Source organism: Amblyraja radiata, chromosome 27 (assembly GCF_010909765.2).
Source record: "Amblyraja radiata isolate CabotCenter1 chromosome 27, sAmbRad1.1.pri, whole genome shotgun sequence".
Lineage (NCBI taxonomy): Eukaryota > Metazoa > Chordata > Chondrichthyes > Rajiformes > Rajidae > Amblyraja > Amblyraja radiata.
In genome coordinates, this window is record NC_045982.1 from 18,188,055 (window position 1) to 18,204,451 (window position 16,397).

A 16,397-nucleotide genomic window follows, 5' to 3' on the forward strand; every position below is an offset into this window, starting at 1 on the left:
ACAGGCAGCATCTCTGGAGAAAAGCAATATGTGACGTTCTGGGCCAAGACCCTTCTTCAGACCGTTCTTAGGTCTGAAGAAGGGTCTCGACCCGAAACGTCACCTATTCCTTTTCTCCAGAGATGCTGCCTGACCCGCTGAGTTACTCCAGCATTTTGTGTGTTTATCAATATATAAGCTCAATAGAACCTTAAATGTGCTATATTCCTTGAGCTGTTATTTTTCATTCTTTTGACACTGATTTAACTCTTTACCATGACAGAACCTGTTCCTCCCTTCGCTGAGAGAACCCTCAAGAACCCACTGTGAATTGACCTTGCAAGTTTAACACAGCCTGATCCAGGAAAATCAGTTGGGTTCAGTGAATGAATGAAGCCCAACCTTGATTCACTTCCTCTTCTACCTTCTTCTGTCCATGTTGGGAGAACACAACATTCAAAATTAAGTCCTGTAATTCCAGATCCTTTACTGAACAATTCAGCTTGTTTCCCTCCAACGGGACCATCCATGTTTACACAACCATTTTCATACTGGAACAAAGATCCCCAAAACCCATTGGTTCCACAATGGGAAAGCAATACATTTGCTGAAAGGCAACAACATCCATCACTCTATATTTGACTTTATCCATGATACCGCATGTTCATCCAAGCAAGGCATCTGATGTGAGGGTGTAGAAATGAACTGTGGATGCTGGGTTACACTGAAGATAAACACAAAATGCTGGAGTAACTAATTTGGTTTGGAGGCAGCAGAGGTCTGAAGAAGGGTCTTGACCCGAAATGTCACCCATCTGTTCTAGCCTAGAGATGCTGCCTGTCCCGCTGAGTTACTCCAGCATTTTGTGTCCATTTGATGTCAGGAGATCCATCAGCAGAGCCACCACCTTAAGATCACTGACCCTGTGTGAGGCTTGGGCTTAATTTCCCTTAGATGTCTGACAGAGATTGTAGCAACCTGACTGATCCCAATATCAACCAGTCCCTCTTTTTCTCCAGTGTTGCTATCATGCCCCAAATAGTTAGCAGAATGGTTCAGCAGAACTCTGACAAGTAAATGCATCTGCATTCTGACCAAGAAATGCATTGAACAATTTGTTCATTGTGGAGAAGGTCATGGAACTTCCACCCTGAGTTCATGCTGTTACCCACTGTATTAAAACCAACTCAGGAAACAGAAGTAATCAGGAATTTATTCCTATTTGGCCACAGTAACAGTGTAACGGTTAAGGTATAATATCCCAGACCAACAGTACTTGGGCATAAAATAACAGAGTTCAACTTAAGAAGGTGTGAAGAAGGGTCTCGATCCAAAACATTGCCTATTCCTTTTATCCATAGATGCTGATTACTCCAGCTTTACTCCAGCTATCCATAGATGCTGATTACTCCAGCTATCTTTGGTTGAAACCAGCATCTGCAGTTCCTTCCCAGACAAAGTTCAACTTAAACCTGAATTAGCACTGGTACAATTATGTAGACATTATTTCAGCTTCCTTCGCACACACCAGACTGTATTGGTTTTAAGGTTGAGTGTTTCCCGTTCTTTACTTTCATCACATTTTCAGTTCCCACAAATATTTTGCAAAGTAAAATGTGAAACATCTACACCCGCTAGGAACCCTTGAAGGCTTCAGTCTGCACTTTATCAAAAACTACGGCGTGCACACTTGAAGCAGCCACATGCTTGCCAACACATTTCTTTGAATATAAAGCTGCAAACAGAGCTTAAATTCCTTTGGTTTGGAGAATAAAATCGGAATGTATCAGGGCAGTGTGTTGACGGGAAAATGGTACTTAAGACCTGCAGCAGAATGTGAAGTGTCCTTTGTATATTCCAGCAGCTTCCTGTATTCAGTCTGGATGTTGGCCAAATTCCTCTGCACCCACGATCTTCATTAACCATGTCAGTCATTTTCCTCCAATCCCAAGGAGTAATTCAAGGGCAGCTTCATGCTTTTCAGTTCTGCTTGTATGTGTGTATTCATTAAATAAAGTCGATTAACTGGTCCTTTAAACAGTCTAGTACAGTTCTGGCACAGCTAATTAGTTGGAAAAGGGTTTTTTGAGCTTCTGATTTTGTGTGTACAAAGACTTGTTAGGTTTCCTACACAACTGCCCTTCATCCCCTGGGGCTGGTGGGGGGAGGAGGAAATATCAGTGAAGTTGAATGTTCCGATCAGCAACCAATTGTATGGGTTATGGGCTCGGGGGAAACCAAGTCAAACTTGACTACAATGGTTAGGATGTGTAGGAAGGAACCGCAGATGTTGGTTTACATCAGAGATAGGCACAAAATGCTGGACTAACACTATGGGTCAGGCAGCATCTCTGGAAAAAAGGATCAGGTGACGTTTCATGTCGAGACCCTTCTTCAGACTTCAGCCTTCTTTGTGTCTATCTTTCACTACAATACTTCTTCTTCTTCTGCTTTGCCCAAGATTTCCCCTAACCCACCATTGTGAGTTTAGAAATGGAAATACACAAAAGGCTGAAGCAATTCAACGGGTTAGACATCATCTCTGGAGAACATAGACAGGCAACTATTCGGGTCGGGACTCCTCTTCAGAATGATTGCAAGGGTGGAGAGGAAAAACTGGAAGAGTGGAGGGCAGGACATCGCCTGGCAGGTCATAAGTGAACACTGGTGAGGGTGGTGCCTGATGTGGAATAGAGATGATTCCCAATGACTGCTAACTGTTGAATTCAACTATAATTCCTCAATTAATGAAGAAGTCCATGTTGACAGTGAGCAAGACCTGGATATGCAGGCATGGATCGAAAAATTGCAAGTAGTACTTGCTCTGCATGAGTGTCAGTGAATTCTCCTGCATGAGTGTCATTCTCATGCATTCTCCCCATAACCTCTGACACCTGTACTAATCAAGAATCTATCTATATCCGCCTTAAAAAGATCCACTGACTTGGCTTCCACAGCCTTCAGTGGCAAAGAATTCCACAAATTCACCACTCTCTGACGAAATAAATTTCAACTGATCTCCTTCCTAAAAGAACGTCCTTTAATTCTGAGGCTATGACCTCTGGTCCTAGACTCTCCCACTAGTGGAAACATCCTCTCCACATCCACTCATTCTTCTAAACTCCAGCGAGTACCGGCCCAGTGTCGACAAACGCTCATCGTAGGTTAACCTACTCATTCCTGGGATCATTCTTGTAAATCTTCTCAGGGGCACAGGCACAAGGGAACACTCACACCCAAACACTATCCTGACTTGGAAAAATACTACCATTCCTCAGTTACCATCGAATCTAAATTCTGGAACTCCTTGATGGCACTGCGAAATACTGTCACCACCAATAGCTCTGCATCGGAACAGTATTGTTACAATAAATGTTTAAGAAGGAACTGCAGATGCTGGAAAATCGAAGGTACACAAAAATGCTGGAGAAACTCAGCGGGTGCAGCAACATCTATGGAGAAGGGTCTGAAGAAGGATTTCGGCCCGAAACGTTGCCTATCTCCTTCGCTCCATAGATGCTGCTGCACCCGCTGAGTTTCTCCAGCATTTTTGTCTACCTTTGTTGCAATAAATGCTGTCCTTGCCACTGATGCCGATATCCCATAGATGAAAACATCAGGATTTAATTGGACTGAGACACCATGCCCGCAGTTATATTTGAAGAATGGTTTGATCGATAAACTATACAGTAGTTCCCATTTCACATCAAAAGTCTAATCTTCTGGGAAGGAAATCAAGTTGGGAGTCACATACTACTTCTACTAATCAGCCTCATAAAAGCTGGACGTTTGAGCCTATCCTTTTTCTCCTGAGATGCTGCCTGACCCACTGAGTTTCTCGAACGCTATGTGTCCATCTTTAGTTGAGCTATTACTTGGGGGATTGGGATGTTGTTGATGCTTTGTTTTTGGTTCCTTGTCTATGACATTCTGACTTGCACAACTTCCATCATTCAACAGCTGACATGTTATACCAAAATATCCAATTAAAAACAGTGCATGAAGGCATGTCATGGGTACATTCAAGGAGAAAGCACCATTTCAAAGCCCGATAAAGATAGTTAAAATTGCTTCATAATTTAAGTTAAAAAACTGGTGCATTGCAATATATCTCAAATTAATTACATAATTGGAATATGCTTTGCAATTTAAAGGATTCCAAGTTACAAGATTGCCTTCATAGAAAATATTATTTTCAAGATTGCAAAGGTGAAAAAAGCTATAAATAATTACATTGATTTAAGCTGACTGGTAGGAAAATGAGAAAGGTTGTATTGAGATCTTTCTTTACAGAGCAAGTTGTTATGATCTGGAATGTAGTGTGGGAAAGAGCAGTGGAAGCGGATTCAACAGTAACATTCAAAAGGGAATTGGATACATACTTGGAAAAGGAAACTTTTGGGCGCCAAGGGGTAAGAACAAGGTTGTGGGTCTAATTCCATTGCCCTGTCAGCTGGCATTGGTACAATGGGACGCAAAGCCTCCTTTGGTACTGGGTGGTTCTATTAGAGATTACATCTTTTCCACATAGCTCAGTAAGGAAGTGGAACATGTGATGTGGCTTTGAGGCACTGAAGACAGAAAAACGTGTGTGTGTGTGTGTGTTAGTTAGCACGGCTCCTACAGTCGACTATTGAAAAATGAACCAGAGTTTCAGTTGTCCGGCCCTCCCCACCTCCCATACCTCAGCCCATTCTTCTTTGCAGGTTCATCACTCTGAAATATCAGGTGGAGACTAGACTAAATTTGGCTGTGATCCTGTAGGCTACTAAAGAAATGGTTGAGAGGGGTGAGATGATGGAATGTTGAAACTACCGGTGAAAACAGAACCTGGTAAAAAGGGCAGAGAAATAACAGCAACGAGGTCTCTAACACTCTGTGAGTCAGGCAGCTCCCCTGAAGGTGAAGGAGAACCAATGTTTATTTTCAGTGACCTCTCTTCAGAGTTGGAGGACAGAAGGTTGGGGAAAAGAGAAAGCAGTTAAATGGAGACTGCAGGTGCTGACATTTTGAGCAAAATGCAAAGTGCTGACAGAATTCAGCAGTTCAGTCAGCATTTGTGGAGGGAAAGAACAGGCGACATTTCGGTCGGGAGTCTAAAGAAGTGTCTTGACCCGAAATTCTGCCTGCCCATTCCCTCTACAAATGCTGCCTAGCCCACTGAGTTCCTTCAGCACTTTGTGTTTTGCTCAAGAGAACAGTTACATTTTTATAATGCTTCCTATACTTTAGCCGTTACAACGTGGTCACCATAATGCATATATAATGCTTGCTGCATTATAAAATATTTATATCCTGCCATTTTTAATGTGAAGCAGGACTGCGCACTGAATCCGTACAGGTCAGTTGTATCAATCTTTATTTTGATAGTAGCTCATTGTAGATTCAATTGCTGTGATGCATTCAGAGATGTTGCAATGCTCCCACCTAATTACGTAGCTGAAGACAAGCAACCATTCATTTCAACCAGCAACAGAAGAGTTTGGGGAATTATTTGTTTTAAATGAATGAAGTGTCCAAGACATTGTTCAAAAACAGCCTTTCAGTAAATGCGTATTGAAATTCTCAATATAAACAATACCTTGGCCCTGGAATAGGTTTTGGCAAACTTGTCTCAGTGTGGATCTATTTAAATGTTGCTCTGTGTTCTTTGTTTGGCTATGAGTTACAGTCAAAGAACATATCTAAATTTGACAGTAGAAATCAGGAACATTTGCAAACTCCTTTCTGAGTGTGTTTCAGTAACCTCCCTGTTTTTCTTGTCATCTATTCCTTCAGATCTTTGATTTATTATTTCTTCCCCCTTTGGGAAGACTTCAATGTTAATCTTGTACATTAGTGCAAGTGGTTTTAATTCTAATGGAATTGAACTCCACACTCCACACCCTGCCAATTTATTAAGTTTGCATAGACTCCTTTTAAATGCACTTCTTTCACTTTGGCCATACAAGCTTAATGGAATTGATTTATATTTTTGTCTCACATATTTGTCAGTATCAAACTTCAAAGTTTAGTACATTTTGCTGTGTCAGGATCTGTACTCTGGTATAAAAATGTTCTTTGTAATAGAGAATGAATGTGAATTAGAGACTTATGCAGAAGATAATTGCAACATACTGTGCTTGTCAAATTTTACATGCTTACAATGGTCAATAAACATTGAATGTTTGTGAGGAATACTGAATGTGCTGGACATTCAGGTTTTAATCAACACATCTTGGAGCAAGTAGAGCTGAGCAGCAAAATAACGAGTTGGCGACCATGGCTTCTGTAAGTTATCAGGTTTGGCTCCCTGCCACTGTTCTTTCTCACCCAAAGTCCTGTCAGAATTTCATTAGCAACCAAAGTATAATTTATTATTAGTCTGAAGAAGGGTCTCGACCCAAAACGTCACCCATTCCTTCTCTCCAGAGATGCAGCCTGTCCCGCTGAGTTACTCCAGCATTTTGTGTCTATCTTTGGTTTAAACCAGCATCTGCAGTTCCTTCCTACACATAATTTATTATAATACAGCTTTTAATTTTCTTGGTTTCATTTCCAGATTCTATGCGGCTTCAAGTGTACAATTCAAAATGTCTATTAAAACGTGCATCAAGTTATTACCTGTCAGGAAGGTTTTTTCTTAGAGAAACCCTATTAGCTATTAATCTAAGGTTTGTGAATCTCTTTTGTCTTGTGATCATCTTATTAACCCTTATTGACAAAATCTTCACCTGCTTATTTTTTGGATGCTATCAGATTCCTGAACCAGTCACTTCTTTTATATCCACTTCCCAGAGGCGTGGCCATGTACTCTTACTCATACTTTGTTTGGTTATTCTGTTAGTACTTTAATCTTGTCACCGTTTCACATTGCACCATAATCATGCCAACATTCTGCTATTTTGCACTTTTCATTGTATTTATCATTATTGTATATACACTATTTACTCTGTGAGCTTTATGTGAACAAGGAATTTCATAGCACCCTGGTACATATGACAATAAATAAATCTGAATCTTGTCCAGACCCATTATCACACAAGTATATACGTAATGAAGTAGTTCCATGCATAAATACCTGCTGTGCTCAGTCAGATGTATCTAAGCATTTTACAGTGAATTAAGTAATTGTGAAGTGTATTACTGCTACAAAGTACCAAACAAGGTGGTCACAAAATGCTGGAGTAACTCAGCGGGCCAGGCAGCATCTCTGGAGAGAATGGGTGACATTCTTCAGGACCTCGACCGAAAACATCACATTCTTTCACTCCAGAGATGCTGCCTGTCCCGCTGAGTTACTCCAGCATTTTATGTCTACCTTTGGCATAAACCATCATCTGCAGTTCCTTCCTACAAACAAGGTGGTCAATTGGTGTACAGCAAGCTCCCAAAAGTGCTATTGAAAGGATAATATTTTAATAATGTGAAGAGATGAACAAATATTCATTACAACACTGTTAAAACAGCGGAGTAAATCAAATTGTATTTAAAATAATGCCTTGACATCTGTTAAGTCCACCTGAGTGAACATCGGGATCAGTTTTGTGTCTCCTCTGAAGATGTGAACTTTCAACAGTGCAGCATTCCCTCAGCAATTCATTGGAATGTCATCCTGGGTACAGCGACAATAGTTTCTCCAAGAAAAGTGGATGATGTTTTTATACTTGTGTGTCTGTGAGGGATGCAATACTAATCAAGAGTGCGGTGATCCCGGTCCTGTTGTGGGAAGTCTCCTGCTTCACCTTGTTGCGACAAGAATTTCTCACTTTGGCTTCCTGAAAGAAATCAAAGGATTGTAATTTCTGGGATATCCATCAGCTTGTACACTCGGTATTTTAAGAAGCTTAAATGGTGCAGACAAAGATAGACATCCACCAAATTCACACATGTTAGAAACTAAATAAATATCATGCAGCTCAGATGGATAGATGGAATTTATTAAATAATATTAAGATTAAATAGTGCAGTCTCTTTCAAGATTTTGGCTTGCTTCTACTTTTGGATGCTCCTATGTTAAGCATGCAGGGCATTATAAGGGATTATCAGACTGTATTGAACCTTTGACGAAGACATGAACTATATGGTGTGCTGCATACTTCAACCTTAAGAAAGTTACTCAACCAGACTAGTCCCTGTAATAATATCTCATGTTTACTGGTGCAGTTTAGTGTGACAAAAAAAAAGTTTTCTATTATATCGACAATTTTTCTTAAATTTACATTTTTAGTCCCTTTTTTAATCTTCCAATGTATAAGTGAGTGTGCATTTGCACAAAGTAAATGGAAGGAGTTCACTGTACTGCCACGATGCTTTAAAAACATAGACAAATAGGTGCAGGAGTAGACCATTCAGTCCTTCGAGCTAGCACCATCATTCAATATGATCATGGCCGACCATCTAAAATCAGTACCCCGTTCCTGTTTTTGCCCCATATCCCATGATTCCTTTAGCCCTCGGAGCTAAATCTAACTCTCTCTTGAAAACATCCATTCACATGTCTTGTTGAAGTTATTGGCAATCCTGCAGTGAGGGGTTCACTTTCAATGGATGTATTATTCAATTAGATTTAACGCTGGAACTACTTGTCAGAATGCTACAAAGTGAACTCCGAGTGCCATCCCAGGGTGAAAGTTACCTTTATGGTCTAATCCTCTACAATGAGCTCTCCTGTTCCTACAAGAAACACAAAAGGTTAATACCCGAGGAAGGAAGCAAAAAGCGATGTGTCATCCAAAAACAGTCCTGTGCAAATGTGGAATCATAAAAGCATGTACATCGGAGAAAGGGCCCCATCATACCACCTCATCCACGCCTAGTACATCGGTGGTGGTTAAAGGCAATGCAGCATTGCCAGAGTGAGAAAATATAATGATAACAGGTCTGTGTCATGTAGGCTTTGTGTTTGCAAAGGAATATGTGAGCACCTTTCCTAAATATGTTCTACTTGTGCTTCACGTTCAACTTCTTCTTCACGTGACCAGCCTGTGAACCAGCATTCCCATCAGGTTACTCAATTTTACACTGTAGACCTGAATCACAAGTCACGGCTGATAATGAACCTGTATTTTGTTGGAAGTACTACATAATAGAAGGAATTCAACTCTTGAATAGGTTATGGATTTTTCTCGCAAGGAGTTCCAGAGGAGAAACTTTAACTGTTTTTCTTTACACAAATACTGTTTGACTTGTGAAGTGTTTCCAGCATTTATTATGGATTTTACACCCGATTATGTACAATGTATACTATTACAATTGAACAGGCCTTTGAAAGATACAAATTGTCTGAAAATTATAAATACAACTTAGTATTGAAAATCATTGACCAAGAACTGTTAATGATCATGAATCAGATTTGCACTGTGCATGCTTGTCAACAATTCCTGTATGTATCTTTGAAGGGGTAGACATTAGAAATGCACCTATGGGCAAACAAATAAGGTGGCGGAACATAAAGTCATAAAGTGACACAGTGTGGAAACAGAGTCTTCGGCCGAAACTTGCCTACACCGGCCAACATGTCCCATTTGGTCCAAATCCCTCCAAACCTGTCCTATCTATAACATATCTGCTATTTATCTGTTGGGTAAAAATGTACTGCATTTTGAGTTAATTATTTGGATACTGGTATGATGGGAGGTCATTTGGAAGCACATGACTTAAGGTTCTGGGGTAGGGAGGAAACTCTTTCTTTATCTTTAAGTATTGATTTATCTATTGTAATCTGTTCAAGGCTTTCCTACGATGGGGTGACAGATATTATTGTGACCAGTGAACTTGGACACACTCAACTTGAAGATATAAATTCTTTATTCTTCAGGATAAGCAAACGTCAAAAGGATCTAAAGAAAGCACCGTCACAAAAATGCAGTTAATATCATCAAAGACCCACTCCACCCACGCTCTCACCTCGCTGCTACCACCGGGCGGCAGGTACAAGAGCCTAAGAACCGTGACCTCCAGGTTCAAGATCAGCCTCTTCCTAAGAACCACACTGCATAACCCTAACCACAACCAGCCTCATTATGACTATTATGGACTTTATTTAGGTTCCACTAAGTACTTTGATTTGGACTGTTAAGACCTGATTACCTAGTATTACTGAGAGTTTATTGCATTATTTATTATTGCATATTAATTTGTTGTGCTATTGTGTTCATTTGCCTGCAAAGTTGCAGCAAGTAAGATGGAAGTAAGGATGGTGCCAATAGTGGGAGAGTCTAGGATCAGAATCACTGCACAGAATAAAAGGACGTACCTTTAGAAAGGAAATGAGAAGGAATTTCTTTAGCCAGATGGTGGGTGAATTTGTGGAATTCATTGCCACAGTCAGTTGAGCAGGCAAAGTCTTTGGGTATTTTTAAAGCGGAGATTCGAGTGTCACAGGGAGAAGGTAGGAAGATAGGGTTGAAGGAGAGATAGGTCAACCATGATTGAATGGCGGAGTAAACTCGATGGGCCGAATGGCCTAATTCTGCTCCTATGATTTATGAACTTATGGAACCGGGACATCCAAAATTAGTGTTTTGCGGGCTGACCCTTTAGCACACAAGTATTGCAATTATCAATAGACATACAACTATGCCTATGGCCAAGTTTGATGTACCAAGTGACAAAATGTCTAGTCTGGAAGTTTCCTTCATTGGTATCACAAAGGAGCAAAATAACTTGCTGAAAGTTTGGTTTGATGTAGGCCTATTAACATACACCATTGTTTTACATTGGGTTAATGCATATGACAATATCTCATGGCCATGTCAGTAGATCACACTGTTTTTCTAAGCTACACTTTTAATTGCAGGTTGTTTACTACTTCCAAGGTACATCAGTACAGGGTTTCGGAAGATTGGTTCTTGTTTGAATTAATGGCTGCTATAATTTTACAACTCCTGAATAATCCCTGACATCTGGAGAAGGGTCTTGATCTGAAATGTCACCCATTCCTTCTCTCCAGAGATGCTGCCTGTCCCTCAGAGTTACTCCAGCATTGTGTTTCTATCTTCGGTGTAAACCAGCATCTGCAGTTCCTTCCTACACATAATCCCTAACATCTATTTTCCTCAAATCACTAGTTGTTTGCCAGTGGGCTTCATTGTTTGAGCTGGCCGTCCCTGATACAGTGTGGGGAATCCAGCTCCCAACATTATGGTGTTGCTGGGTCAGCCCACTGCAATCTCATGAAGACTTTGGCAAAGAGTGAGGCCTTGTACCTTGGCTCACCAGCTGTCAACGTTGTACTTTAAATGAATGCGAACACCAAAGTCATTTGATAAAATGTGAGTCCCTTAACAAATCATCACTGAAACACTAAAAATACATTTTATATGATCAAAAGCAGTGCAATCAAAAAATATATTTTTAAAAAGCTTTCCTTACCCGTCTCCTAGTAGGTGATTCCTCACATTAACTTCAAGGAGCCAGCTATGCTTGTACAAAGCTTAACTAGAAGGAGTCCACTGAGGTACTTCCAGCAGGGTGGAACATTTTGTAGCATGATTAGGCCAAGTTCAGCATTGAAAACCGAGATATCTGTGCGGAAATGTGATTCAGACCCAGCATCAGGCCTGAATGGAAGATCTGTGCCAATATGTTAAGTAGAAATATTGAGGGTAAGTAGTGGCCAAGTCCCCAGAACAACATCTGTGATTTCTGAAGGAATTACAGGCAATGCTCACCATCATATCTGCTGTTTTATATCTTGCTCTGAATTATTGATAACATTAGATATGGCAGAGATATCAGAAGAGTTGTTCAGATTATCAATGCCATTGAGGCATCTTACTCGTTTTCTATTTGAAAAAACTGCAAAAGGTTTTTGGATGTAAGTCACAACTATATGAAACATGTGATACACTATCCTTATTTCTATGTGGATGAATTTAATTCCACTTTTGGGAAAATTATGTGCTGATAATGTACACATGACAAAATGTTAATGGTTTCTATGAAAGTATAAACTACTGTTGATATATTTCAATGATCAAGTGCACTCCATATCTCACATTAACTTATCAGGTTTTTGTTAGCTAACAGGTATCACTCCCATTTGTAAAATAATTGGAAGAGAATAAAGGAAGCAGGAATGGCATAGAAGAAAAAGTGCAAGCAATGGACGAAAGAAAAAGTGAAAGACTGATAAAATTGAAGGAAAAAAATAAAGGAAAGGTACATTTGGACAAAAATTGTGTTTATTTAAACATTTCTACTTTGTGAAAGAATTGTAGTCTTTAAACTGCAGTTTTGAGGAAGCTGAAATTTCTCTTGATTTGCCATAAACCTATTGGTATCACAGATTGGATGATGTACTTTAAAGCCATAAATGTTCCTTTTACAACCAAAATCTTTACCGGATCTAGCGCTGCCAATCTGAATCTTTGAAAAAGTAATATATTCTGTGCACGTGGGTCTGACCACCCGACATTGGTACCAACACAAATGGATCAAAGAGTTAGCGTTAACGGAGGCCAGTAAACATGGACCGGAGGTGTAGGTTATAGTTTAGAGCTTTTCCTCTGGTTCAAAGATAACACAAGATGCATTCTGAAGGAATAATGGTCACACACATACAAAAGATGACTTATAAAAAGTATGCAGCCTTGTGACCTGGCTCGTGCAGACTTCAGCTGTTTGCTGCAATGAGTGTGGGTTGTAATAAGACATACCGCATTATCTCTTGATACATGTGACAATTATACTCAAAAGAGGCATTTTGATTTAGAAAACTGAAAGAATGAGGGCTTGTTTTGAAATATTATGTGCTGGACCCTTGTGTAGGTGGATGGCAGCGGACTAGAAGGAAACATTATCTCTTGAAGCAAGTTCAAATTCATTGCTGTACATAAAGCCAAACACGCACAGACTGAAGCTTTCACTAAATTATTCTTTACTCCTTTAACTTATTGTACAACAATTGCACAAAGAGAACTCTCTTGTTCTCTGTATTCCAGCCAATGACCCTTTTTTGTTCAGATCAGGGTTGCAAAGTTCAGACTGGCATGTACATTGCATATTAGATCCTTGCCCTGTCCAGCTGCCTCCAAAGTGCTAAACACTAAGTCACATTTAACTAACATATCACAAGACATTGCATGCACAGAGCAACATTCAGGAATGCGTGCTGCAAAATACGTCCCCGGTTTTTTTCCAACTTGATTGTGACCGTCGACTGTAGCATGATAATGTTAATAGATGTTTACACACAAAGGTTTGGTACTAATCAATGACAAGCTTTAAAAAAATCAGTAAATACTGGAAATTTTACATAAAACAAAATACTGGAAATACTCAGCTTGTCAGGCACCATTTCTAGAAACAAATTTGATATTTCAAGTGAATTATTATAATTGTGATATATTGACTTTACTGACACTTTCTGTTTCATTTTGGATGCTCCTATATTGAAAAGGTATAGATGAAGCTTTCCCCAAATTACCTTGCAGCATGCTGTACTTCATTATGTTACAATGGCACTATAACTATAATGGGATTCTGCCTGTAGTTGAGATTAGTTTGAATTTGGTTGAGATAGTAGCTACCTACTCACCTACTCTGATATTTATTAGCCACACCAGGGCATTTGTCGAAATAATTATCTATTTTTAATAGTTATTTGAGTATACTTTGCAAATATAATACCACCAAATGACAACTATTATCAGGAATGTAATGGGGTAAAATGATACGTCTTTTGTTATTTTGTTGAACAGAGGGATTATTCGCTGAATACCGTGGCCACGACCATCATAATTTTAAACAAACGCTAAACTTTTCATCTTCAACTCTCTAAAACTAGGCAACGTTGCAGTGCAGCCTCAATTTATCATAGTTTAGAACATCCTTCATTAGATGAAATAACTAAAAACAAATTTGAAAATAGAACGTATAATGGCGCAGCTCAAGAACACGCACTTTGGCCCAACATCTGCACCGACCATAATGCCAAATTAACCAATCCCATCTTCCTATACATGGTCTGTATTCCTCTTTACCCTGCCAGTTCATGTGTCTGTCTAAATTCTTCCTAAATACTGTAATCATATCTGCTTCCACCACCACCCCTGGCAACATGTTTGAGGCACCTACAATTCTCTGTATAAAATATTGCCTTGAAAATCTCTTTTAAACATTCCTTTTCTCAGCTTAGACCTATGCCCTATAGTAATTGATATTTCCATCCTGGGAAGGACCCCATCTATACTACTCATAATTTTATAAACTATGATCATTTCACCCCCTCAAGCTTTGACGCTCTAGATAAAACAATCCAAATTTGTCCAACTTCTGATAGTAGTTGAAATAGTAAACTTGCTGCCACCTGCTCACCTGTGTAGTCTGAAATCTTAGCAACATTCTAATGAACCTTTTCTACGCTCTCTCCAAAATCTTCACATCCGTCACTTTGCAGGATAGATGTGTCCAGTGCATCCAAATATGGCCTAACCAAAATGGTATTCAATTGCAACATTATTTGCCAAATTTTACATTAATTGCCCTGACTGATGAAGGCAAATTGACAATGTACCTACTCTATCACCCTAAATACTTGTATTGCCACTTTTAGAGAGCTATGGACTTACACCTCAAGAATCTTCTGTACCTCATGCTCCTGAAGGTTCTGCCATTATCGTCTTGCATTAGTCAAGCTGTTTTGGTCAAACTGATGCCAGGAGTACACTGATTGTCTGTGCAAGCTTGGCTCATAGGTAGCACCCTTGGCATCACCAAATGCATGGGAATACTGGACTAGTTCACAACACCTTTCCCACTGCTGCATTCGACAGCTTTCCTGCTGCGTGTAGGTCCACCTACTCACCAAATTAACCAAGCTTTGGGATGACAAGAGAAAAGAGTGTTTAATTGTCATATGCACCAGGAACAGATAAATTGTTACTTGCCACAGCGGCCCCATAGTAGAAGCATCCACGTCACGGGGCTGGAAACTGGAAGTATCCCGAGCTAATTCTGCTACCACCATCATCTATTGCAACAAGCGATGGCTCCCAGTGATTGTCGCCAGAAGTTTGCGTCCTTTTCAGGACGGACGATTACAGCGATGTCAACATTTGAAACATGGAAGATGGACACGAAAGAAGACTTGCCGCAGCTTTACAGGCACATTAATGCAACAGCACAACAAATAAACATACAATAAGCTATAAAACAAAAAATGAACAGTTACATTAAGTAGAAAGATTACAGTGTAAGCTGAAGCATGTGAGCAACCTGTACAATGACCGATTCTATCTACTCTCCACAGTCCCATCAACTCCTCCAGATTCTACCACTGATCCACACATTTGCAGCAAATTTTGTGTTCAATTAACAACCAACCTACATGCTTTTGGGTCTAATGCACCCAAAGGACATACCTAAGATCACAATGAGAACATGTAAACTTCACAAAGACAGCATCAGAACTATGGATGAACCTGCGTTTCTGGAGCTGGAAGGCGACAGCTCTACTAGCTGTGTTACCTCATAGGCCCTTGCAATTCCGATGATAATGGTAATGGGAATCAGACTCTGCAGCCTTTCATAGATGAATAGTCCGCTGACATTAAATGCACTATAAAATAATGCCTCAGCATTCTTCAGGTGACAATCGTGCATGAGAAATCCTTGCAATTTTCACATCCTTTCTCAAACTGGAATGAAATGTTGTTTTCATTGCACAATATAATTCATCTAATTTTGAAATAGTAAACTTGCTGCCACCTGCTCACCTGTGTAGTCTGCTTACAGTGATAATCAATTCACACACTACATTCTGGTTAAACCATCACATTTATCAAAATAATTACACAAAAGAGCTGCTAAATGATGAATTACCAAAGTATGGTGGTCTTTCATTGGCTGTTCTATTCACTTACATACGAGGTCTAAATCCCTGGCTTGCACTCACAGATAAATCAGTCACTAACTATCATTAGTTTAGTTTAGAGATGCAGCGTGGAAACAAGCCCTTCGGCCTACATAGTCTGCGCCGAGCAGCGATCATCGTTACACTAGGAACAATTTACAATTTTACCAAAGCCAATAAACCTATGTCTTTGAAGTGTGGGAGGAAACCGGAGCACCTGGGGAAAACCCACGCAGGTCACGGGGTGAACTTACAAACTCGGTACAGAAAGCACCTGTAGTCACGATCGAACTCAGGTCTCTGACGCAGTAAGGCAGTAACTCCGCCACTGTGCTGCCCTATCCCTTAACCATGTTGCAATTGCAAGTCAGTAAGGACAAAGGGATATTTAACTCTAGCTTTTAATAGTAGATTTTAAAATTACACTTCAGCTTTAATCAACCTGAAGACTATAAACAAAAAGCATGCAAGAGATTAACATGCTTTACTTTGCTTAGTTGGTTCGGAATGAATCGCAAATGGTCTTTTGCAGCAAAACTTGGCAATGGATCATATCAAACTTGTGCAAGACATATGTACT

At 39.9% G+C, this 16,397-nt stretch overlaps 1 long non-coding RNA gene across 1 annotated transcript; it reads right to left on the reverse strand.

Annotated features, from left to right (window-relative positions):
* Window positions 1-7,427: 7,427 nt before the first annotated feature.
* LOC116988530 lies at window positions 7,428-9,708 on the reverse strand. The gene is made up of 2 exons (XR_004415976.1): window positions 8,597-9,708; window positions 7,428-7,736 (listed from the first exon to the last, which is right to left on the reverse strand). It is a non-coding gene; the product is annotated as an uncharacterized LOC116988530 (long non-coding RNA).
* Window positions 9,709-16,397: the final 6,689 nt, after the last annotated feature.